This window comes from Heterocephalus glaber, unplaced genomic scaffold, assembly GCF_053883595.1.
Source record: "Heterocephalus glaber isolate CG9 unplaced genomic scaffold, H.glaber_assembly_v1.0 deba00001613, whole genome shotgun sequence".
In the NCBI taxonomy this organism is placed as follows: domain Eukaryota; kingdom Metazoa; phylum Chordata; class Mammalia; order Rodentia; family Bathyergidae; genus Heterocephalus; species Heterocephalus glaber.
In genome coordinates, this window is record NW_028258384.1 from 7698232 (window position 1) to 7725923 (window position 27692).

General features: G+C 37.8%; 1 protein-coding gene and 1 pseudogene across 4 annotated transcripts in view; one reads left to right on the plus strand and one right to left on the minus strand.

Annotated features, from left to right (window-relative positions):
- Brwd3 (bromodomain and WD repeat domain containing 3) overlaps nt 1–27692 on the minus strand; it is a 223662-nt gene that overhangs the window by 148881 nt on the left and 47089 nt on the right. The window lies entirely within an intron of this gene.
- On the plus strand, nt 951–1679 carry LOC101698215 (RWD domain-containing protein 1 pseudogene; annotated as a pseudogene).

The window sequence follows — 27692 nt, forward strand, 5'->3', positions numbered from 1 at the left end:
AGGGCCAGGGATTTAGCTCAGTGGTTCCGCCACCTGCCTTGCAAGCTCAAGGTCCCAAGTTCAATTCCCACTACCCCCCAAAAAATCTACACCTAGACATATAATACTTAAGATTCCAAAACCCAACAAAAGGATAAAATTCTACAAGCAGTCAGAGAAAACAAACAAATCACATACAGAGGAAAGCCCATCGGAATCACAGCAGACTTCTCAACACAAACTGTCAAGGCAAGAAGAGCTTGGAGTGACATATTTCAAGCCCTAAAGGAAAACAAACTCCAACCCAGATTGATGTACCCTGCAAAACCATTTTTCAAAATCGATGGAGAAATAAGATACTTTCATGACAAAGAGCACATTAGGAACTTCATGAATACCAACTAGCACTCCAAAAAATTTTAATCACTAGCCTAGGAAAAGAAAATGAGGATGACAACTCCAGGAACCACGCAGGATGAATCCATTAGGCATAACTACAAATTAAATGCAAAGGGGGAGAATCCAACAAAAAAAAATGTCATGACAAGGATAAGTCAATACATATCAGTTACGACCATCAATGTTAATGGTCTCAATTCACCAATAAAAAAAAATAGCCCAGAGCACCAAGGAGGTGAGCCTCTCGGGCCGCCATCCCACCAGCCCAGAGTGCCAAGGAGTTGAGCCACACAGGCGCCAGCACACACACCCCCACCCACCCATAGCTGTGCCAAGCCATTACCTAGATCCACATCTCAGAGTTGCAGGGGTCATAAAGGGCATTGTTCTAAGATTGAGAAAATAGAGTAGAAGACAACAACAGAAAGAAGGCCTCTCTGAGGCCCCTTGATGAAAATTAAAACATGCCAGAAAAGCGAAGAAAATCTCTGCAATGAAGGCACACCAGGAGACTCGGCTGTGGCGCACTGCCTGAGTGTCGGTGTGCTCCAATGGCAGCAGTCAGGGCCACGATGACAGACTACAGCGAGGAGCAGCAAAATGAACTGGAGGGTCTGGAGTCTATCTACCCTGACTCCTTCACAGTATTATCAGAAAATCCCCCTAGCTTCACCATCACTGTGACATCTGAGGCTGGAGAAAATGATGAAGCTGTCCAGACTACCCTCAAGTTTACATACAGTGAAAAATACCTAGCTGAAGCTCCTCTTTATGAAATATTTTCCCAAGAAAACCTAGAAGATAATGATGTCATAGACATTTTAAAATTATTAGCATTACAGGCTGAGGAAAATCTTCATGTGGTCATGATCTTTACTCTAGTGACAGCAGTGCCAGAAAAATTAAATGAAATAGTAGATCAGATAAAAACGAGAAGAGAGGAAGAAAAGAAACTAAAAGAAAAAGAAGCAGAAGCAGAGAAGCAATTACTCCATGGCACCCCTGTTACAATTGAGAATTTCTTATGTTGGAAAGCCAATTTTGATGCAGAACTCTTGGGAATTAAAAAGAAACAGATAAAAGAAGAAGAGCAAGCAGGAAAAAATAAATTAAGTGGCAAACAGCTGTTTGAAACCAACCATAATCTTGACACATCTGATATCCAGTTCTTGGAGGATGCTGGAAATAATATGGAAGTAGATGAGTCTTTGTTCCAGGAACTGGATGACTTGGAGCTGGAGGATGTTGAGGATGACCCAGACTACAACCCTGCTGGCCCAGGGAGTGACTCAGAGGACTGATGCACCATCTCTGGAGAGCTCCACAGCCACAGCATCTGTGGCTGTGCTGAGAGGCTTTTAATTTTCCTTTCTTTTTTATCTAAGAAAAAATAACTCTCAGGAGAATATTCTTCTGATAACTTTCACCATTGAACTTAATAAACTGACCATAAAACTTCAAAAAAAAAAAAAGGCACACCAGAACACCTTAGTTGGAGGGAGCAGTGGTATGGACCTGAACAGCACACCGGCAAGCAGATCCCAGCCAGGGCTCTACCCAGAACCAGAGGCTGGGGCACACCAGCCCAAGCCAAGGAAGGGCCTACCTGGAAGAGCTGCACAGGCACACAAGCAACGCCCAGAGGTTCACCACAATACCATCAGTAAGTGCACGATACCCTAGCCAGAAGCTTGCTCACACAACAGGAACTGGGGTGCACAGCCCACAGTCAAAGACCCTCCCAGACAACAGCTGCATAGGGGCCCTAGCCAGTGGCATACCTAGATATCATCCCAAGTATGCACAGGCCCCAGCCAGAAGCCCAGCCAGACAACAGGTCAGGTCAGGGGTCCAGAAGGCCACCTGTCTGAACCCAGAAATTAGTGTACTGGTGAGCAGCAGAGAAAAGGCAGCTCTGTGGCTTGTTGAGAATTGAAGACAACTGGGAGAACAAAAAGTTAACTCAACAAAGGAACAGCAGCCTGCATCTATTGAAATGAGAAGACATGTGAACAAGTCTCAAAACCAGACTTCCAGATCACCTAAGGCAACCCCAAAGATATCCGAGATGGAACACTGATTCTCAACCACCTGGACACCCTGAACTGGCAATGAAAGACGATCTGGAAAAAATGAAATCAGAAATAATTTCTCAGACATCAACAGAGATTTTGCCAATAGAGCAAGACATGATTAATAAATCTAGAGTGGACACAGATAAAAAATAGAGGAGCTGAAGAACATGATGGAATCTCAACATAGGAAACAAATGGAATCCATAAAACAGATGCAAACAGATTTCCAAGAGATTAAAAACTCCACTGAAAATTTACACACCAGAGTGAGGCAATATGAGGACAGAATTTCAGATATAGATGATAAGATTGCAATTAATAACCAGGAAAAGAAAAGTCTCATTAAAATAGTATGAAATCATGAGAAATGAGTCCAGCAGCTGCAAAACGATGCAAAGAAGAACAACGCAGGACTGATCAGAGACAATGAAAAAACAGGACAGAGTGAAGACAAAATAAAAAAAAAATGTTCACAGAAATGAGGGCAGAAATGTTCCCAAGCAGGGGGAAAGAACTTGACATACAGATAAGTGAGGCATGTAGGACTCCAACTAGCCATGATCAAAAAAAAAAAATCTACATGTAGGCATATAATAGTTAAGATTCCAGAAACCCAACAGAAGAACAAACTTCTACAAACAGCTAGAGAAAAGAAACAAATCACATACAAAGGAAAGCCCATCAGAATCACAGCAGACTTCTTGAAATTAATCTAATGTTTTATTTAACTCAGTATCTTTTTTTTCCCCCATTAATTTTATTGGTACATTTTAGGTATAAAATACAGTTACATTCACCATTGGGATCTTGTACCATTACATGAGTCTCTTGGTTCTTATTTTTTTCCCATTCTCTTGCCCTCCCTTCACCCCATCCACCCTTCCCTATTTGCAAAGACCTTGTTTCCATTTTATTCCTCTTCTGATATTTTTTTCCTTTCTCTTTTTTCCCTTCCACTACCCCTCCCCATTCCCCTGCTTTTTTAGACCCTTTCTTCCTGTTACACAATATCAGTTATACATTTTTTTTAAATTACAATATTAAGATCTAGGAAACATTACCACAGATTTTACAGAATTTAAAAGGATATAGAAAGCATATTACAAAAATCTTTTTTGAAATAAATTTGACAACTTCTAAGAAGTAACTTAGAAGACAAATTAATAAAACTAACTCTGGAGGAAATATAAAATTTGAATAGCACCTATTAAAGAAAGTATATGCCTAGCTTGAAAACCTACCTATATGACAACAGCAGGCTCATAAACATTTTAACTGATAAATTATATCAAACATTTAAAGCAGAAAAAAGAAGGAACACTTCTCCCCTCATTTTAGGAAAACAACATTGTGCTAATCCTAAAACTGGATAGAGATAATAGAAGAAAAAAGTATGAACATGAACAGAAATTTGTTTAACAAATTAAACTCTTAGAAGTCAGATCTGGCAGTATGTAGAAAGTAGTTTTGTTATAGGGATGGCAGTGTTGATTCAGTATTGGAAGATCCACCCCCAAAAGTAATCATTTTAACAGAGGAAAGGAGAAAGCTATATGATCCTGTCACTAGTTGGAGAAAGAGTATTGGACTAAATTCTGCAGCTGTTCATGGTAAAAGCTATCAGGAGACTAGAAGTAGAACAGAACCTTCTCAACAGATCAAAGACATGTACTCCATACTTTCAACAAAAACTCTTTTGATGAATGGAGCTGATACAATGCTTTCTCCCTAAAGTGGGGAACAAGGGCATATATGCCTACTCTTCATCTGTCCATTAGACTTTGAAACATAGGTCTAAACCAAAATAGTCTGGCAATAAAATGACACAACTAGGATAGGAATGGCATGGCAGAAGCAAAATCTTTATATGTAGAAGAAATGATCATCTACAGAGAAAATACTAAGAAATCTCTAGGAGCCCCTAGAACTTGTACTTGAATTTAGCAGGATTAGAAAACACAAGGTATGTATATAAAAATTCAGGTCTGTGTATACTTGCTATAAATGAAGAACTGGATATTGAAATTTAAAAGTTATGTAGGAGTACAAAGGACACAGAAAAGCCAAAAACAAAAACAAAAACAGTGTTGGAAGACGTTTAGCACCCAATTTTAAGACTTCTTCTAAAGCTGCAGTAATCAAGGCAGTGTTGGTGTAAGGAAAGACATATAGATCATTTGAATAAAACAGAGAATCTAGAAATAGAACAACACATATATGGTCCACTGACGTTTGAAAGATTATTTAACATTAGCATTTTATAGAATATAAACTCGATTCAAGAGCTGAGGAAGAGATAGTGTCTTCAGTAAATGGCACTAGAACACCTGGTATCTGTATATAAAAAATTAACCTCAACCCTTTTTTCCATACATGAAAATAACTTGAAGGGATCTATGAACCTAAAAAAGAAAGCTGAAAAGTATAAAACTTTAAGAAGAAATTATAAGGGAAAATATGTAAGAATTCAGCGTAGGCAAGAACTACCTAGGATACAAAAAACCTGATGTATAAAAGAAAAAAAATTGATAAATGAGATTCCATCAAAATTTAGAACTTTAAATGACATCATTAAAATGAAAAGTAGTCCTTAAACAGACCATATTTACAATGCATATAACCTATGAACAGAATATATAAAGAATTCTCAGAGCTCGTTATTAGAAAACCCAATTAAATTGTAGACATAAGAAGATGATAAATAGCCAATATAGCACAAGGAATGGTGTGCAATACTAGCATCAGAAAAATACTAATCAGTACAATAACAAGATTGAATTATACACTCATTAGGGAGATGAAGTCAAAAGTTTTAAAAGCCTTGTTATGACTTTTTCTTTATGTTGTATTCTCCCCCTTTGCATTTAATTTGTCACGCCCAATGGATTCATTCTGCTGGGTTTCCTGGGGTTGTGATCCTCATTGTCTTTTCCTAGGGTATTGTATAAAATTTTTTAGAGTGCTGGTTTGGTATTCATGAAGTTCCTGAGGTGCTCTTTATCATGAAAGTATCTTATTTCTCCATCAATTTTGAAAGAAAGTTTTGCAGGGTACATCAGTCTGGGTTGGAGGCTGTTTTCCTTTAGGGCTTGAAATACATCACTTCAAGCTCTTCTTGCCTTGAGGGTTTGCATTGAGAAGTCTGCTGTGATTCTGATGGACTTTCCTTTGTATGTGATTTATTTCTTTTCTCTAACTACTTGTAGAATTTTATTCTGTTGGATTTCTGGAATCCTAACTATTATACGCCTATATGTAGATTTTTTTTTGATTAAGGCTAGCTGGAGTCATATACGCCTCACTTATCTGTATGTCAAGTTCTTTCCCCTGCTTGGGAAGTTTTCTGCCATCACTTCTGTGAAGAGTTTTTTATGTCATCTGCACTCTCTCCTCTTTCTTCACTGACTCCAATCAGTCTTATGTTATTCTTCTTTGCATCATCTAGCAGCTGCTTGATTGATTTCTCCTGTTCCCTTACAATTTTAAAGCAATTTTTCTTTCCTGGTCACTAATTGCAATCTTATCTTCTATATGTGAAATTCAATCCTCACATTGGTTCATTCTGCTGTGCAGACTTTCAATGGAGTTTTTAATCTCTTGGAAATTTGTTTGTATCTGTTTCATAGATTCCATTTGTTTCCTATGTTGGGATTCCATCATGTTCCTCAGATCCTCTATTTTTTTTATCTGTGTCCTCTCTAGATTTATTAATCATGTCTTCCACCATGAGCAAAATCTTTGCTGTTATCTCAGTAATTTTTTCTGATTTCATTTTTCCCAGATCCTCTTTTGTTGCCAGTTCAGAGAGTCCAGGTGGTTGAGTAGCAGAGAGTTCCATCTCGTTTCCCTTTGGGGTTGCTGTAGGTTATCTGGAAGTCTGTTTTTGAGGCTTGTTTATGTGTCTTCTCACTTCCATGGGGGAGGGATGCTTCTGGTGCCCACGTGGCTCACCTTCTCAGCCCTAGGAGCTTGGGATGGCAGTGGGGGAGCTTCCGTCGAGGTGCTGGGACCGGCTCAGCTTCTCTGCTCTAGACGCTTGGGATGGTGGTGGGGGAGCTTCCTTCTGGGTGCTGGGACCGGCTGATCTTCACTGCCCTAGGAGCCTGGGATGGAGTTGGGGAGTTTCCTTCCGGGTGCACAGCAAACTTAACACAAACCCTCAAGGCAAGAAGAGCTTGGAGTGACATATTTCAAGCCCTAAAGGAAAACAACCTGCAACCCACATTGATGTACCCTGCAAAACTATCTTTCAAAATTGATACAGAATTAAGATCCTTTCGTGACAAAGAGCACGTTAGGAACTTCATGAATACCAAAAAAGCACTCCAAAAAATTTTAGACAGTATCCTAGGAACAGACATTGAGGATCACAATCCCAGGAAGCAAAGCAGAATGAACCCATCTGGTATGACAAGAAATTAAATGTAAAGGGGAAGAACCCAACAAGAAGAAAAAGTCATGGCAATGACAAGTCAATACGTTTCAGTTATAACCATCAATGTTAAGGGTCTAAATTCACCAATCAAAAGAAATACACTGGCAGAATGGGTCAAAAAGTAAAATCCAACAATATGCTGCATACAAGAAACATACTTAATTCAAAAGGAAAATCATAGACTGAAAGTAAAAGGGTGGAAAACAATACTCCATGTGATGGGAACACCAAAAAAAGCAGGAGTAGCTATCCTCTTTGCAGATCAAGTAGATTTCAAACCAACACTGATTAAGAGAGATGAAGAAGGACACTACATCCTTGTAAAGGGAACAATCCAAGAGGAAGAGATGACAATCATGAATGTCAATGCACCAAACACTAGTGCACCCAACTCTATAAAACAAATACTAAAGGACATGAAAACTCATATATGCACTAATACAATTGTAGTGGGGGACCTCAACACACCACTGTCACAAATAGATAGATCAACTAGACTAAAAATAAGTAATGAAATACTAGAACTCAATCGAACTCTTGAACAAATGAACTTAACAGATGTTTACAGAGTCTTCCACCCTACAAAATCAGAATACACATTCTTCTCAGCTGCACATGGGTCATTCTCCAAAATAGACCACATACTCACACATAGCACATGTATGTGCAAAGGAATTGAAGTTATCCCCTGTATATTATCAGACCATAGTGCAATGAAATTGGAGATCCATAGCAAAACAAACTCAAAAATTTTCATAAACACGTGGAAATTGAACAACACATTTCTGAATAACCAATGGGTCACAGAGGAAATTAAAGAAGAAATGAGACAGTTCCTTCAATTAAATGACAATGACAATACAACATATAGGAATCTATGGGACACAATGAAAGCAGTCTTACGAGGGAAATTCATAGCAGGGAATACACATATTAAGAAAACAGAACGAGCCCAATTAAACAACCAGACGCTGAGCCTCAAGCTTCTAGAAAAAGAAGAGCAGGACAAGCCCAAAGCTCATACAAGGGAGGAAATTATAAAGATCAGAGGAGAAATCAATGCAATGGAGACTAGGAGAACGATACAAAAATCAATGAAGCCGAGATTTGGTTCTTTGAAAGAATCAACAAAATTGATAAAGCTTTAGCCAACCTTGTCAGAAAAAGGAAAGAAAAGGCCCAAATCCATGCAACTAGGAATGAAAAGGGTGAAATTACAACAAACCCACCAGAAATCCAGAGGATCATCAATACCTACTTCCAGAACCTATACGCCAATAAGATGGACAACACAGAAGAAATGGACAGATTCCTAGATACACATGAATTACCAAAGTTGAACGAAGAAGACCTAAAAATTCTGAACAACCCAATATCAACCAATGAAATTGAAAATGTAATTAAAAACTTATCAACTAAGAAAAGCCCAGGCCCTGATGGCTTCAATGCTGAATTCTACAAGACATTTAGAGAGGAACTGCTGCTGCTACTGTTTAAACTCTTCAATGAAATTGAAAGGGAAGAAATACTCCCAAATTCACTCCTGGAAGCAAGCATCACCTTGATCCCCAAAGCAGAGAAAGACCCAACCGAAAAAGAGAACTCTAGGCCAAACTCACTAATGAACATAGATGCAAAAATCCTTAATAAGATACTGGCAAACAGAATGCAGAAGATCATCAAGAAGATCATACACCCTGATCAAGTGGGATTCATCCAGGGATTCAGGGATGGTTCAATATACACAAATCAATCAATGTAATGCACTATATCAATAGAGCCAAGGACAAAAACCATATGATTATCTCCATAGATGCAGAAAAATCACTTGACAAAATCCATCATGCATTTATAGTAAAAACCCTACAAAAAGTTTGAATAGATGATCTCTACCTCAAACTGATAGAAGCCATCTATGAAAAACCAACAGCCAATATCATACTAAATGGTCACAAACTGAAATCCTTCACACTAAAATCAGGAACAAGACAAGAATGTCCACTATCACCACTCTTGTTCAATATAGTTCTGGAAACATTAGCCACGGCAATTAGGCAAGGGAAAGAAATAAAAGGAATAAAGATAGGAAATGAAGAAGTCAAATTGTCATTATTTGCAGATGACATGATACTGTCTATAGAAGACCCCAAGAACTCCACCAAAAGCCTTCTAGACTTAATAACCACATTCAGTCAAGTAGTTGGTTACAAGGTTAACACAAAAACATCAATAGCTTTCCTCTACGCCAATGACAGACTCACTGAGAAATAGGACAAATAATTCCTTTCAAAATAGCATCCAAAAAACTGAAATACCTAGGCATCATCCTAACGAAAGAAATTAAAGACCTCTTCTCTGAAAACTATGGCACTCTGAAAAGAGAAATTGAAGATGATATCAGAAAATGGACAGACATCCCCTGCTCCTGGGTAGGAAGGATTAATATAGTGAAAATGGCCATACTTCCAAAACTGCTATATAGATTTAATGCAATTCCAATTGAGATCCCAGCAGCATACTTCATGGACCTTGAGAAAACAATCCAAAAATTCATTTGGAACAAGAAGAGACCCAGAATAGCAAAAGCAACTCTAGGTAACAGAGACATGGCAGGGGTATCACAATCCCCAACCTGCAACTATACTACAAAGCTACTGTGATGAAAACCAGCAGGGTACTGGCAAAGAAACAGACCTGAGGACCAGAGGAACAGATTAGAAGATCCAGATACAACGCCAGACACACTCAGCCATCTCATCTTTGATAAAGGAGCCAAACACCCTCACTGGAGGAAAGATAGCCTCTTTAATAAATGGTGATGGAAAACTTGGGCTTCAACTTGCCAAAGATTAAAACTAGACCTGTATCTCTCACCATGCACTAAACTAAAATCAAAATGGATTAAAGATCTAAATATTAAAATAGAAACTCTGAACCAGTTGGAACAGAGGTTAGGTAGAACCTTTGAAGACATTGGTGTAGGAAAAGATTTTATGAACAAAACCTCAGTTGCCCGTGAACTAGCACAAACAATCAACAAGTGGGATCTCTTCTTATTAAAAGGCTTCTGCACAGCAAGAGAAACCACCAGCAGTGTCAAGAGACAACCCACAAAGTGGGAAAAAATCTTCACCTGCTTTTCCTCAGACAAAGGTCTACTATCTTGAATCTATAAAGAACTTAAAAAGATCAGACCTCCCAAATTTAAAGACCCAATCCAAAAATGGGCATCTGAAATGAACAGACATTTCTCAGACAAAGAAGTAGAAATAGCAAATAAATACATGAAAAAATGTTCAACATCACTGGTCATTCCAGAGATGCAAATGAAATCAACGCTGAGATTCCACTTCACTCCAGAAACAATGGCTGCTACCATGAAATCAACCAATAACAAATGCTGGCGGGGCTGTGGGGAAAGAGGAACCCTGCTCCACTGCTGGTGGGAGTGTAGATTGGTGCAACCACTGTGGAAATCTGTATGGAGATACCTCAAAGAACTAGGACTGGAAGTCCCAGCTGACCCAGCTATTCCCCTGATGGGTATCTTCCCCAAAGAATTAAAAGAATCATACCACAGTGATATATGTGTGCCCATGTTCATAACAGCACAGTTTGTAATAGCTAAAACTTGGAAACAGCCCAAATGCCCATCAACTGGAGACTGGATAAAGAAAATGTGGTTGTTTAATAACATGAAGTACTACTCAGCCATACAAAATGAGAAATTAGAGACATTTATAGCTAAGTGAATGCACATTGAGGTGATACTCTTAAGTGAAATAAATAGGATACACATGAATAAATACTGAATAGTTTCTCTGGTGTGAGAGACTGAAAGTGTAAATAAGGACTAAAATGTATAATAGGTAATGTGAAATAGGAAGAAAAGGGGCAAAGGGGAAGGAAGTGGGAGGGCTAGAGGAAAGGATAGAAGGGAATGGGATTAATATGAGAAAATGGAAAAATAGGAACAAAATCTTTGTAAATAGGGAGGACTGGAGGGGTTGAAGGGAGGGCTGGGCAAGGGTGACAAATGAGAACCAAGAGAGACGATGTAAAGTTGCAAATTTCCAATGATGAATGTCATTATATTGTATACCTAAAATGTACCAATGATTAGAATGAATAATCGATGATGCAAAACAGGAAGAAAAGGTCCAAAGGGGTAGGGGTAGTGGGAGGGGCAGGGGAAAGGAAAGAAGGGAAAAGAAAAATGATGAGAAATGGACAAAATGGAACTAAAAAGTCTTTGTAAAGAGGGAAGGGTGGAGGGCGTGAAGGGAGGGCTAGGAATGGGGAAAAAATAAGAACCAAGATGCATTATGTAAAGGTACAATTCCCAATGAGAAATGTAATTGTGTTGTATACCTACAATGTACCAATAAAGGAATTTAATTAAAAAAAATAACGAAATTCAGTATAGTAACTGGATTCAAAATCAACAAACAAGAATCAATACCTTTTCTGTACACAAACAACAGACTTACTGAAAGAGGAACTGGAGAAACAATTCCTTTCACAACAGCATCCAAAAAAAAATTAATTATCTAGGAATCAACCTAATGAAAGAAATCAAAGACCTATACTCTGAAAACTATGGCATTCTGAAAAAAGAGATTGAAGAAAATATAAGAAAATGGAAAGACATCCCCTGCTCCTGGGTAGGAAGGATCAACATAGTGAAAATGGTAATACTTCCAAAAATCCTATACAGATTCAATGCAATCCCAATTGAAATCCCAGCAGCATACTTCACAGACCTGCAGAAAACAATCCAAAAATTCATTTGGAACAAGAAGAGACTCAGAAAAGCAAAAGCAATTCTAGGTAACAGAGACATGGCAGGGGGTATCACAACCTCCAAGTTGAAACTCTACTACAAAGCTACTGTGATAAAAACAGCATGGTACTGGCAAAGAAACAGACCTGAGGACCAGTGGAACACATTGGAAGATGCAGAAACAACTCCACACACACTCAGCCACCTCATCTTCAACAAAGGAGCCAAACAACCTCATTAGAGGAAAGATAGCTTCTTTAATAAATGGTGCTGGAAAAACTGGGTTTCAACTTGCCAGAGATTAAAACTAGACCTATATCTCTAACCATGCACTAAACTAAAATCAAAGTGGATTAAAGATCTAAATATTAAGACAGAAACACCAAACCAGCTGGAAAAGAGGTTAGGTAGAACTCTTGAAGACATTGGCATAGGAAAAGATTTCATGAACAAAATCTCAGTTGCACGTGACCTAGCACAAAGCATCAACAAGTGGGATCTCTTCTCATTAAAAAGCTTCTGCACTGCAAGTAAAACCACCAAGAGCGTGAAGAGACAACTCACAATGTGAGAAAAAAATTTTACCAGCTCTTCTCAGACAAAGGTCTACTATCTAGAATATTTAAAACATGTAAAAACATCAGACCCTCCCAAATTGAAAGACCCAATCCAAAAATGGGCATCTGAAATGAAAAGACATTTCTGAGACAAAGATAGAAATAGCAAATAAACATATAAAAAAATGTTCAACATCACTGGTCATTTGAGAGATGACAATGAAAACAAGGCTGAGATCCCACCTCACCCCAGAAAGAATGGCTGCTATCATGAAATCAACCAATAACAAATGCTGGTGGGGCTGTGGGGATAGAGGAACCCTGCTGCACTGTTGGCGAGAGTGTAGCCTGTTGCAAACACTATGGAAATCAGTATGGAGATAACCTCAAAGAACTAGGATTAGAGCTCCCATTTGACCCAGCTATTTCCCTACCGGGTATCTCTTCAAAAGAATTAAAAGGGGTAGGAAGAGTGGGAGGGGCAGGGGAAACGAAAGAAGGGAAAGGAAAAAATGATGAGAAATGGAAAAAATGGAAATAAAGTCTTTGTAAATAGGGAAGGGTGGAGGAGGTGAAGGGAGGGCTAGGAATGGGGAAAAAATAAGAACCAAGATGCATTATGTAAAGGTACAATTCCCAATGAGAAATGTAATTGTGTTGTATACCTACAATGTACCAATAAAAGAATTTAATACAAAAAAAAAGAATTAAAAGAATCATACCACAGTGTTATATGTTATATGTGCATCCAGGTTCATCGCAGCACAGTTTTTAATAGCTAAATATTAGAAACAGCCCAATTGTCCATCAACTGGAAACTGGATAAAGAAAATGTGGAGTTTTTTAATAAAATGGAGTAGTACTCAGCCATAAAGAATGAGAAACTAGAGACATTTATAGCCAAATGGATGCACATTGAGGCCATACTCTTAAGTGAAATAAATAGGACACACATGTGTAATGCTGAACAGTTTCCCTGGTGTAAGAAACTGAAAGTGTAAATATGGATCAAAAGGCATAATAGATACTATGAAATAGGATGCAAAGTTCCAAGTGGGAAGGAGAAGTGGGAGGGACTGGGGAAAGGAAAGTAAGGAATGGAATTAATATGAGACAATGAAAAAATGGAAACAAAGTCTTTGTAAATAAGGAGGGGTGGAGGGGTTGAAGGGAGGGCAGCGGAATGGGGACAAAGTAATAACCAAGATAGATTATGTAAAGGTACAAATTTGCAATGATGACTGTCATTATATTGTATACCTAAAGTGTACTAACAAAATTAATTTTAAAAAATAGTTAAAGTTATCCTAGCACAGTGACACATGCATGCCCATGTTTATAGCACCACAATTTATAATAGCTAAATCTTGAAAACAGCTCATATGCCCATCAACAGATGAATGGATAAATAAAATGTGGTACAATGGAGTACTGTTCTGCCACACAGAAAGATAAATATGAGACATTGTTAGGTAAATGGATGCATCTCAAGACCACTATCTTAAGTGAAATAAATCAAACACACAAGTTGAAATATCACCTTGTTTTCTCTTGTGTGAGAAATCTAAAATATAAATGAGGAGCAAAATGAAGAATAGGTATTAGGAAGTAGGAAAAAGTTGTTGAAGGGAAGGGAAACAAGGGACTGGGGTAGGGGAGGAAAGGAAAAGGGATTTAAAGGAGACAACTGAAGGGGAAAATGAAAACAGAGCTTTCATAAATGGGGAAGAGAAGAATGGCTAAAGGTAGGGGAGGGGAATGAGAAAAAAATTTTCCCTCATACTGGGTAGCAGACACCCATACCATATTTTTTAATAAAAATATTTACTTTAGTGTAATGGTAGCTGTGCTGGGAGATAACAGGAAGCAATCTTTGTGTTCATGCACTTGGTAGAGGAACAGCAAGTGCTATGCACATGTGTCAAAGTATCAAGTGAATTTTACTGATGTTATGTGCCATGTTACATTTTTGTATATTTATAATTTTTTTTATTAAATGCTTTCTTGTGATTTTTTTTGTAGAATTAGTCTAATTCAGTACAATGTCACATGAAAATCTGCTTTCACAACTTTGGGAGGAGGTTGAAACTGAGTCATCAGGTGTCTTGGTTACCAATGACGACTTGGATCTTGTAAGCCAAAGAACTTGTGACAGTGAAATGGAGTAAGATATGACAGACAAGTACAGAATGAAGACCTTGATTCAGATGAAGAAGAAAACAGTAATGTAAATAAATATTTCACTTGTCAAAATGCTACAAGATGGTCATGTAAACCTAAACAATCCAACGTCAAAACTAGGTCAGAAAACATTATTAGATTTCTGCCAGGGGTGCAACCTATTAGATAGAATGCCACCACTGGAATTCAGTGTTGGAAATTATAATGGAAAATATGCCTCAAGATGTTGTGAAATACACTGATAATGAAATATAGGTAACACATTCTATATGGACCAATAGTAATACTTCAAAATATATTTATCATGACACCTCACTATATGAACCAAAAGCTTTCATAGCAGGACTATCATTCAAATTGTCATAATCTAAAGGATTTATGGAGAAGTGACAGATGTATTGAGATTTTTAAAACAATAATGACACTCAAGAGATTTGTTTTCCTTCAAAATTGCCTACGTTTTGATGACAAAAAGACTCACCAAGAAAGAAAAAAATCCAACAATTTGGCTGCTATTTACTCATTTTTTCAAAGCTGTTTTGAAGTGTGAATAATTTATATGCCATCTGAATACATGACAATTGATGAAGAACTTGCATCATTTTGTGGTTGTTGAAGCTTGTGGCACTATATGCCAAATAAACCTTCCAAATATGGTATAAAAATATGTCCTGGGCTGGGGATTTAGCTCAGTGGTTCCACCGCCAGCCTTGCAAGCACAAGGTCCCCAGTTCGATCCCCCCCGACCAGTACCAAAATAAATAAATAAATAAATAATATGCCCTCATAGATGCGAAGACATTTTACACCTTCAATTCTGAAAATTATCCTGGAACTCAGCCACCATGCCTTTATTTATTTATTTTTGATATCGGGGATCCAACTCGGGACCTTCCACTTGAGAGGCAGGCGGCTACACCACTGAGTTAAATTCCCAGCCCCACCATGCCTTTATTAACGCAGTAAAAATCTATATGATGTTGTGAACAGGTTTATTACACCTACTTCAAAAAGTAACCCAAATGTCACATTCAAGAACACCAGATGACCAGCCCAGAAACTATTCCCAAGAAGAAAGCAGAGATTCCAGAACAAATATTGAAAGTTCACGATAGAGAAATGTATAGTACAATCTTTGGATTTCAGAAAGACATAACATTGGCTTTCTAAATGGTGAAAAAAAAAACAGTAGTATTGATACTATCAACACTACATCAGGATGATAAGACTGATGGGCCAGGGATTTAGCTCAGTGGCACCATGCCTGCCTTGAAAGTGGAAGGTCCTGAGTTTGATCCCCAGTACCACAAAACACTTTTTTAAAAAGATGATAAGACTGATAGGTTGGGTGTGGTGCTGCACACCTGTGATCCCAGCATTTGGGAAGCTGAAACAGGAGAATTCTGTGAGTTCAAAGTCACCCTGTGCTACATAGAGAGTTCAAAGCTAGCAAGACCATGTCTCAAAAAAAAAAAAAAAAGGATTGATTCATAGTGAAATCTCAATAAAAATGAAGCCAAAAAGGTCACATTTTACAACAAAATGAAAGGTGTACTAGATGTTGTTGATGAGTTATGCAGCAACTATGATGTCATTCAAAATACAAAGCATTTGGTCAATGATTGTGATTTACTCAACCCTAAACATGTCAGGCATAAATAGCTTCATAGTTTACAAAGAAAATAGCAAGCACAAAATATCATGGAGAAGTTTTCTTAGAGGGTTGGGACCGGAATTGATAAATAATCAATTACAACAGAGGAAGAAAAGTATGGATCTGCCCAAAGAACTCCTCAGAAGAATTCTGGAGCAGACCAGTGAAGAGACAGATGAGACATCACAAGAGCCTCTTTAAGAAAACAGGAAGACCAGCAAGATGGCAATTATGTCCTAACAAAAAAGACAGGAAACGAAAACACATGTGCTATCAGTGTAAGCCATACTTTTGTATGGAACATGCTGTTTTCATGTATGAAAACTACTGTAGGTGTGATAATTCACATAAAGATTATTTCTGTGGGGGGCTTATTTGTATCTTCATTGTGGTTCACATAGGAATCTATGTGGTATTATTATTTTTTTTTTGGTACTGGGGATCGAACTCAGGACCTTGTGCTTGCAAAGCAGGTGGCAGAACCACTGAGCTAAATCCCTGGCCTCTATTTGGTATTATATTTTAAATTTAGTAAGCAAATAGTTGATGTAGAAAATGTTGATGTTTATTCTAAACATCTAATACATATTCGATATTTTATTTTACTGATATTTCAGTTTCCTGCTAAGTGCATATTATATAATAGGAACCTCCTGACAAAACAGGAAGATGAGAGACGTGACAAGTGTAACCTGCCAAAAAAACGATAGAAAAACAAAACACATGTGCTGTCAGTGTAAGCAATTCTTGTGTGTGAAACTTGCTGTTTTCGTGTGGGAAGACTGCCTTAAGTGTGATAACTCAAGTAAAAATTATTTCTGTGGCAGTTTTATCGTATTTTCATTGTAGTTCATAAACAAATCTATTTCTTATTTTTTAGATTTTGTAAGCAAATAAACAGTTGATGCTGAAAATGTTGTTTATTCTAAACACTCATATATTAAAAACAATATTTTGTGTTCCTGTTAAGTACACAATATAATAAAACTCATAAAACAAATAATTCATCAATAGAAATATTCCTAAAAATAAACATGGACATTATACTCCCATTGAAATACTCCTTTAAGGAAAGCCTATTTGGTGGCACCCCTGCCTGTAATCTCAGCTACTCAGGAGGCTGAGGCAGGACGGTCATGTGCTGGGTGGTAGAGTGCTGGTCTAGCATACATGAGGCCCTGGGTTCAGTCTTCAGTACTGCAAAAAGAATAAAACATGGGGCTGGGGATTTAGCTCAGTGGTTCCAGTGCCTGCCTCACAAGTGTAAGGTCCCGAGTTCGATCCTCGTACCCCAAAAAAAGAATAAAACATTACTCAGGTCACCTTTTACACCCAGAAATAACACAGAAACACTCTAACACAAACCATGTGTTTTGATTTTTGGTTCAGAAAATATAATCATTGAAATTGTGGCTAAAGGATAAGTGGGAGTTCTGTAGATTGTTTCTTATTTAATATCTGGCTTTGTATAGTTCTGTGAGCATTATCTGCAGTCTCATTTACACAATCAGTCTATATTTAAAGATTAAAACACGTACCTCTTAATTAATTTTTTTCCTTAAAATCAATGTAAAACATGTCACTTGATTTTTTTTTACCGGTTAATTGTTTATACCCATGACATATGCATCATGAAGCCAGTTGCACTAGAATCAGTCCTGAGAATATAGTATAATTTAGTGAAAATGATTTCTGTCTTAGCACTTGACATGAAATCTATCCCAGGGGTGCTGGTAATGTAAGGCTTGTGGATTACAGCAGAAATACTGGATGGCGACACAGCCTTAATCTTTCCCTGGGAGAACCAATAATTGTGTTAAGGTTGAAGAGTATCACTGTCAGTATACACTGGCTGTACATGATAGTAGTTCACATTCTGAAAACAGCAATGTAAATCTCAATGACTTAATACTGATTAATCCATTAAATGTGGAATTATTTCAAAATTAGTGTTTAGATATTGTACTTACAGGAGAATATTTGTGAGCAGAATCTGATGATGTCTGAACCAATCTGGGATCTATCTTTGCAGGTTTGAACAAATTGTAGACACTACAGAGCCAACTTTGATTCAGCACCTTGAGTTTCATTTAAAGACTAAATCTGACATTTGATACGAGTATTTTTATTAACATTGGAATGTTTTGTTCTAAATTTTTTTCAGTGTAATCAGAGAATAAAGATAGAGTAACACCATAAAAAAAAAGAAGTACTCCTTTAAAAAAATTTTACTATGCCAGGGATTTAGCTTAGTGGTGCCACTGCCTGCCTCACAAGTGCAAGGTCCTGAGTTCGATCCCCAGTACCAAAAAAAAATTTTACTGTGACATCCTAGGGGGATAATGATGTATTATGTACAGGTGCAAATTCCCCATGATGAATGTGATCATTATGAATGGCAAACATGTACTTATAAAACATAATTTTTTTAAAATAAAATAAAATTGTCAGGTGTGGTGGCACATGCCTGTAATCCTAGCGCTTGGGAGGCTGAGGCAGGAGGATCACTGTTGAGTTTTAGGCCAGCCTTAGCTACATAGTGAGTTCAAGGCCAGCTTGAACTGCATAGTGAGACCCTGTCTCCAATCAATCAATCAACTGGGCCAGGGATTTAGCTCAGTGGTGCTACGCCTGCCTCACAAGTGCAAGGTCCTGAGTTTGATCCCTGGTACTGAAGGAAAAAGAAAATCAATCAATCAATAAAGAAATGTAAAATAAAATCATAGCCCGTTCCATATAAGATAGGTGGGATATGACAATGAGTCTCTGTATTCAAAGAAAACTATAATAGGACTGAGACCAACTATTCTCACTTTAAATCTGGTATACCTGCCAGGCATGGTGACACATGCCTGTAATCCCAGTACTCAGGAAGTTGAAGCAGGAGGATTGCTGTGGGTTGGAGGCCAGCCTGGGCTACATAGTGAGAAGCCTCAACTCACTTTAATAGTAAAAGTGAAGTTAACTTTGATTAACTGCTTAGTATTAAACACTCAACAGGAGAGTATAACTGGAGCATAAAGTTGTTAACATTTTTTTTTTACAAAAAGAAAGATCTTTGTCTCTCCTTCCTTAAGATTAAGGAGGACAAAGTCTCTGCAGGTAATAACACAGTAATATCATTGTTATTACATAGTTAGGGACAACCACAGGGATGTTGAAATGGCAAAATTGTTGGCCCTTATCTACTGCTCATTAAAAGCATGATTTGTGCTTTCTGTTGGAACAGTCAGAAACCTAAAGGCCATTTTTGCTATGAATTATGATATTCACTTCAGCAAACAGATGCACAAAGTTGACATCTAAAAGCAGAACAAAGCTTGACCTTCATTTTGTATCCTTTATTATTATAAGTCTTGGCTCAAACTCTTCTCAACTCTGCATTAAGGGTATGTAAATTGCTTAGGGAATGTCTGTCTAGGAGCTGGCTGGACAGGGTCGAATAGTCCTGAGTTTACAGAATCACATCCACCTTCAAGACTGAGGACAAGAGGCTTACAGGGTCATTCACCTATAACCAGAAGTCTCTAGCCATTGTCCCAAACCTGTGATCACCTGGAATCCAGAAAAAGCGGAGCCCCACCTGACTGAGACCACCACACCATTCTGAGAATGAAACAATCTCCCAGTCACTGATTCCAAATCTAGGACACTAGGACTGAGAAAATAATCAACTGGACCACAGCCCATGAGGTAATCTTTAAATGCTGGCCACTTGCCTTTGCAGGTTGGCCAATCGGAACCCCTGTATCAGAGTGTCCCCTCTCCACCTACCTAAATTGGAATCCTTTTCTATCCTCTCTCTAATTTATGAATTAAAGACTTTTTCCTTGTTTTTTTTTAAAAGTAGTTTTAGCAGCAGCAAGCTCAGGTTGTGGATGACTCGGTGGTCCCAGCCTGTGATGAGAAATCTAGCCAGCCATGTGTAGGTCTCTGAAGTGGCTGGATCTGGAAAAGCTCAGAATAAGTCCAACAGACTGCTTAGCCCCTTCTTTGCCTACTTTCAAGACATAACTAAGTGCTCAGTTCAATTTCTCCATCTTCCAAGACAATCAGGCATATGTCTCAGCTTCAACGTTTGCCATATGCCAGAGATATGGTCAGAGGGGCCTCTGGAATAAGTGAGGCATCTCACAAGCTCATAGGCTGCAAAGCTCCTCAGAGATAGCAGTGGCTCAATGGCAAAGAAGGTCATAAATGCTAAAAGGCACTGCAGTTAATATAGCACTGTGGTATACACCATTGAATAAGAGAGCCCCATTGGAAAGGCAGGACTGACCTCAGCAGTCACATAACAAAAAGTGAGGCTAATAACACAATTCACGCAAGTTGTGACTAACTATCCCTCCCTCACATCTGAAAGGTTCCAATACCACAGGCTTTGCAAAAGAATTACTCATCCAAATACATAACACAGCAATTTTTTGGACTCATTTCTCTTTTTTTCCTGGTGTTTTGCTTATTCCTTTACTTTTGTCTTGTTTTCTTCTTTTTCCTTATTTTTCTTTTCTTTTTGTTCATTTGTCACTTTTAATTCTCTTCAATTCTTTAATCAAATTTTTATTCTACTTTTCTCTTCCTCCTCAGTTTTTAAAAAATTTTATTTCTCCCATTTTAATTTCCCTACCAGCTCTATTTTTATTATTAAGCTTTATTAGTTTCCAGCTATTTAGTTTACACTATGCTATTTTTAATTTTTTTTCTACTGTGATGGTAGAATAGGTGATTTTAGTGGATTTTCACTTTGTCAATATTTGATTTTGTGCAGGGTGTGATGGTGCATGCCTGTAATCCCAGTACTCAGGAGGCTGAGGCAGGAGGATTGCCGTGAGTTCAAGGCCAGCCTGGACTACCTAGTGAGTTCAAGGCCAGCCTGAGCTACACAGCTAGACCCTGTCCCAAACAACAAAACACAACAAAACTAAAAAACAAAAAACCCCACCAAACAAAAATTTTGTGTGTCTATGTTATTTAAGATTTATTTTCTAGTATTAAGGCTGTTATACCTTTTAATAAGTTCTACGATGCCTCAATATCTGATATGTATTTGCCTCTAAAATTATTGCTGATTTCTTTCTTACTGTTAATGGTGGCATAGCTTTTCATCTTCATTTGTTTTTACTGTGTGTCAATATCTGGTTTGTCTTTCTGTCAACAACATTAGTGAACTTCATTTTCTCTCACAGTGGTGCTGGAAATCAAGAGCCTAGAAGAAATTTGCAACTTTCAATATTATTTGTTGAAGAGGATTATAAACACCAACACAACTAAACTCAAGGACACATCACAGGGAGACAGAATCTAACTAAAGAGATTTAAACAACAGTGACAGGGTTTTTCAAACCTAATCTTCAACCATCAGCACAAAAGCAACAGAAACATGAGAAACTAAGGCAATAAGATGCCTCTGAAAACCCTTAACTCCCCCAGAGCTAATTTCATGGGCACTGAAGTAAAGAAGGTACAGGGCATTATGGTTTGTGTTTATAGTGTCCCATAAAGCCTCACGCGGTCATAGATGGGGCTTTTTCAGAGGTGGCTGGATCTAGAGTGTGTGGTTCTGGGAACAAGGATATGAGATTACTAAATCAGTCCACTGATTGGTTTGGCATAGTTCTGGCTAGGATTAAGGGTGTGAGCACTACACTTACCCTAGGGCAGGTACCAGCATAAAACACAAGGGACAGAAAGAGAGCTAATGTGTTTTCACCCGACTGCTTGCCATAGACTGTTTCTCTTCTGCGATGCCCCTCTGCCATGCCACCCTGCTTTGGAGCCAGCCAGCTATGGACTGAAGCCTCCACAAACTGTGAGCCAAATAAACCTTTCCTCTGTTAACTTTGAGTGTTGGCTATTTTGTCCCTGCAATGACAGAAAAATTAATTAAAACACAATAAAAAAAAAACTTTTGCAAAATTAAACAATCCAAAAGTTTGAAGAGATCACAAAAGAAACATATGAGCAAATTTAGAACATATTTAGCAAGCTTAAAGAGGTTTTAAAGAAACAGACAAATGATATAATTAATACAATGTTCAGTGACCTTAAATGAACAAAATAAGTTAAACATGATAATAAAAACAGGAATGACCATTCTGGTAAAGAATTAGAAATTATGAAAGGGAATCAAGCAAAAACTCAAGATGTGAAAAACTCAATACAATATATGATTAGCAGATTTGACCACTGTGAGGACAGAGGTTCAGAACTCGAAGACAAGGAAGATGGAATAGATAATATACTCAATGATATCCTAAAAGTGACAAGACGGCATGCAAGCTGGATCCAATGGCTGCTAGATGACTCAAGGAAAAAAAACAATTCAAAGCTGAGGCAGGAAGATCACTGAGAGTTCAAGGCCACCCTGTGCTACAGTGAGTTCAAGGCCAGCCTGGACTACACAGTGAGACCTCTGTCTCAAATGAAGGAAGGAAGGAAGGAAGGAAGGAAGGAAGGAAGGAAGGAAGGAAGGAAGGAAGCAAATAAAATCATAGCTCAAAATTTTCCAAATCTAGGGAAAAATTAAATATTCAAGGACAAAATTCATATAAAAACCCACATAACCTCAAGCAGAAAAGAACCACTCCACAATATATCATATTCAAAATTCCGGAAAGTCAATAAAAATAAAATAGTAAAAACTAATTTAAAAAAACAAGTAACCTTAAAGACAAGTCTATCAGAGTAAAAGCAAATTTCTCAGCATAAACCTTAAAGGCCATGAGGCCCTGGACTAAAGGTTTTCAAGTCCTAAAAGAAAACAACTGTCAATGCAAACTTCTATGTCCTACTAAAATTAGCCTACAAATTTAATGGAGAAGTAAAGTCTTTTCTTGACAAAGAAAACCTAAAGCAATACATGATTATTAAACTAGCATTGCAGAAAATAACCAAGGGAATCCTAGACAGAGCCAGGGAGGCCGCCATCACCAAAGAGCCCAAGGAAAGTATACCTTGGAGTAGTTAAACAGAAGAGAAAATTTAGGAATCAGTGCTAGAAAAATAATGCAAGGACAGGATTCAGTAAATACCTTACAACAATAACTCTAAATGCCAGTGTTCTTAATGTCCTACTCTAAAGACAAAGACTGGAAGACTGGACCAAAAACCATAATGCAATCATATGATATCTACATTAGAAATATCTCACCTAAAGGAACTACATAGACTAAAAGCAAAAGGATAGAAACTGATGCTCTATTCAATCAGAGCCCCAAAACAAGCAGCAGTAGACACCCTATTTTCAGACACAGCAGACTTCAAGCCAAAACTGATAAAAAGAGAAAGAGATGCCCACTACATACTGGTAAAGGGAATAATTCATCAGTATGAACTAACAATTGTACATATATGTATACTAAATATTGGCATATCCAACTTCATGAAACAAACCTACTGAACATAAAAGGACAGACACTAACACAATCATAATAGGTCACTTAAATACCCGACTTACAAATAAAAAGTTGAGTAGAAAAAAATCAACAAAGAAATCCCAGAGTTAAATGACACCACTGAATAAATGCACTTAAAAGAAAGTGATTCATCCAACAACAGCAGAATACAAATTTTGCTATACTTTGTCCAAAGGGACTTTTCTTATATGACATAAAGTATGCTTAAATAAATACTAAAGAATCAAAATAATCCTCTGCATACTATCAGATCAAACTGGAATGAAACTAAAATCTATTTAAAAAGAAACCTGAGAAACTATGCAGAAATGTGAAGATTAAATACTGTACCATTGAATAATCACTGAATCAGGAAAGAAATCAACAAGTTCTCAGAAGCACTGACAATGCGCATACAATGCAACAAAACCTATGAAACACAATGAAAGCATTCTTAAGAAAGAAATTTATACTTATGAATGCACACATTAAAATGAAGTGATACCAAATAACCTAATGTTACATCTCAAGGTCAAGAAAAACAAGAACACTATAAATCTAAAATTACTAGAAGGACAAAAAGTATGAAGAAGAATGACTGGACACTGGAATATAGCAGCACAAGGAGGAGAGAGGAGGAGGGAAGTGTGTTCCTGGGACCCAGGAAAGATTTAAGGCAAGAATTGAAGTCTACAGGGGGAGTGAAGGGAGAGACTTTAACAAAGATGAGGGAGGTACCAAGCAGCACTCTCTCCCAGAGCCCAGACTCTCTGAGAGGGAATGGCGGGCCAAAACTGCAGGTACACAATGACAACTGACCACTCCAGAGGCCTCCATGGAGAAACGCACCAGTGGAACGAAGCAGTGGACAAACCGGACTGCAGCAGCTGGTGAGTTATCTGGATTCAGACCTCACACAGGAGAGGGTGATTGGATGGCAGCCATCTTGGAGAGGGGCCAACTGAGCTTGGAACTCAGAACAGCTCAGAACAGCTGCAGGCAGACTCCATCCAGTGGCTGCCAGTGCCTCAGTGTGGGTGCTGAGTTCAAGTCAGCAAGAGGTCAGGGAGTGGAGTTCAAGCCAGCAGGAGACACAGAGACTGATGTAGGCTTAAAGAATCTGGTTCCAGCTGCATAGCTAAAAACTGGCCTAAATTTCAGAGGTTAGCTCTTCTAGTTAGTTCCTCTAGTTAGGAGTAGGCTGGCCAGGATTATCCACTACCCCACCATGAAGTTGCAGCTAGCTTGCTAGGATTAATCCATTTGGCTCTGGACTCTGTTTGCCCACATTACCTAAAAGTGACAGCAGAGACACACCTTGAATTGGACTTTTTTGGGTTTTTTCTCTTTTTCTGTTTTTCCTCCTTTCTAGTTCTTCTTTTGTTTAGTTTTGTCTCGATTGTTTGAACAGTTTCTAGTTTTTTGTTGGTGGTGGTCTCTTCTGTTCTTGTTTTTATTTTTTCCTTTTCTCTTTCCCACCCATTGCTTCACGAGTTTCCTAAAGTTTGTCATCCAGCCTTGCTTCTGAACTCTTCTCCTTCTTCTATTTCTGTCTTTTACCACCTAACCTCTTTTAAATCTTCTCCCATAAGGGTAAAAAACCAATATTAAGGGCCACAATTCGTCATTTTCTAGGCTGTATTTGAGGCTATTGTTATTGTTGATTGTACTACTTTAGCCAAGGTGACATAATGGTCCTAAATCAGTTGTTCCTCCTGGTATACAAAGACTGAGTTTGCCTAAGGGTCTTTAAAAAAAGAATACAGGCCAGTGCCAAAGAACTTGCAGCTGGATAAAGGAGGCAGAAACCTCATCCCCAATAAATCGAAGGGGTAGGATCCTGCAACAGACTGAAAATCCAAAAGCTAGCTACACCTGGAAGACACTTCTGAGTAGTCATTTTCTAAGGGTTCTGAATATGGGCAATAAAACTACTCACCATAAGCAATTTACAAGCATCAACTCGAGAATCAAACTTAAAGAGAAAATAGAATATAAGAAGACACTTAACCAACATGCAGCCTCCACAGACTTTCAGTTCACCAGAAACAAACCCCAGGGACAATGAAGTGGAACAAGCCAAAACCCACCCACCTGGACTCTCTGAAGTGGTAACAGCACAAGTAACAAAGCAGATGAATGAGGCACTAGAAAACATCAAAGCAGAAAAAATTTCCCAGATAACTACAGAGATGGCAACCAGAATGAACGATACAGATAAAAAAAAAATAGAGGAGCTCAGGAATGTGATGGAAGCCATGAATACCCAGCATAGGAAAGAAATGGAATCCATGAAGCAGATTCAAACAGATATCCAGGAGATTAAAACCTCCATTGAAAATATATGCAGCAGAATGAGCCAATTCGAAGACAGAATATCAGATATAGAAGACAGGATTGCAGTTAAGGATCAGAGTGAGAGATTTCTTGAAAATAGCAAGGGATCATGAGGAATCAACCCAACAGCTACTAGATGATGAAAAGGAGAATAACATAAGACTGCAGTCAATGAAAAAGCAGGAGATAGCGGAAATGACGTAAAAAAACCTGTTCTCAGAAAACTTCCCAAACAGGGAAACAGAAGTTGACATACAGATAAGTGAGACATATAAGACTCCAATTAGCCATGATCAAAAGAAATCTTCCCCAAGGCACATAATAGGCAAGATTCAAGAAACTCAGCACAAGGACAGAATACTAAAAGCTGTGAGAGAAAAGAAACAAATCACCTATAAAGGAAAGCCCATCAGAATCACAGCAGATTTCTCAACACAAACTCTCAAGTCAAGGAGAGCTTGGAGTAAAGTATTTCAACTCCTAAAGGAAAACCTGCAACTCAGATTGATGTACCCTGCAAAACTATCCTTCAAAATTGATGGAGAAATAAGATACTTCCATGACAAAGAACATCTGAAAAAAATCATGACCACCAAACCACCACTCCAAAGAGTTCTGAAGGATGGTCTAGAAAAAGACAATAAAGACTACAACTCCATGAACCCCAACAAAATGAATCCATCAAGCAAGTCAAGAAATTAAACAGAAAAGGAAGAAGGAAACCAACAGCAGGAAAATAACATGACAGAGATAAGACAATAACCATCAATGTTAGCAGTCTCAATTCACCAATCAAAAAAAAAAACAGACTGGTGGAATGGATCAAGAAGTAAGATCCAACAATATGCTACATAAAAGCAACACATTTAATTGAAAAACAAATTCACAGACTGAAAGTCAAGGGATAGGAAACAATATTCCATAAGACAGGAATCTGGAAAAAAGCAGGGATAGCTATTCAGTTTGCAGAAAAAGTGGATTTTAAGCCAAGACTGATTAAGAGAGACAAATATGTTCACTAAATCCTGGTAAAAGGAACAATCCACGAGGAAGAGATAACAATCCTAAATATGTATGCAACAAATAGCAGCGCACACAACTATACAAAACAAATATTAACTGATATGAAAAATCATATAAGCATAAAACAGTTGTAATGGTAGACCTCAATACTCCACTGTCACATATAGACAGATCAACTGGACAAAAAGTCAACAATGAAATATTAGAATTGAACCAAACTTTTGAACAAGTGGATTTACTAGATGTCTACAGAGTATTCTATATCACAACATCAGAATACACATTCTTCTCAGCTGCATATGGGACTTTCTACAAAATAGACCACATAGCGCTTCTTGGCCAAGATCAAGTGCAAAATAGACCATACCAGCACATAGAATATACTTAAGAAAATGTAAAGGAATTGAAATAATCCCATGCATATTATCAGACCATAGTGCAATGAAATAGGAAATCAATGGCAAAAGAAACCACAAGAATTTCATAAACACATCGAAATTAAATAACACCCTCCTGAACAACCAATGGGTCACAAGTTAAATTAAGGAAGAAATCAGGCAATTTCTATAATCAAATGATAATGACAATACAGCACACCAGAACTTATGCGATGTACTGAAAGCAGTCCTATGAGGGAAATTTATACTGGTGAATTCCCATATCAGGAAAACAGAGTGGGCTCAAATAAACAACTTAATGTGGAACCTCAAGCTTCTACAAAAAGAGCAAGTCAAGCCCAAAGCTCATATGAGGGAGGAAATTATAAAAATCAGAGCAGAAATTAATACAATGGAGACTAAGAAAACAATACAAAGAATCAATGAATCAAACAGTTGGTTCTTTTTTTTTTTAGAGCAATGTAATTACATTAGTCT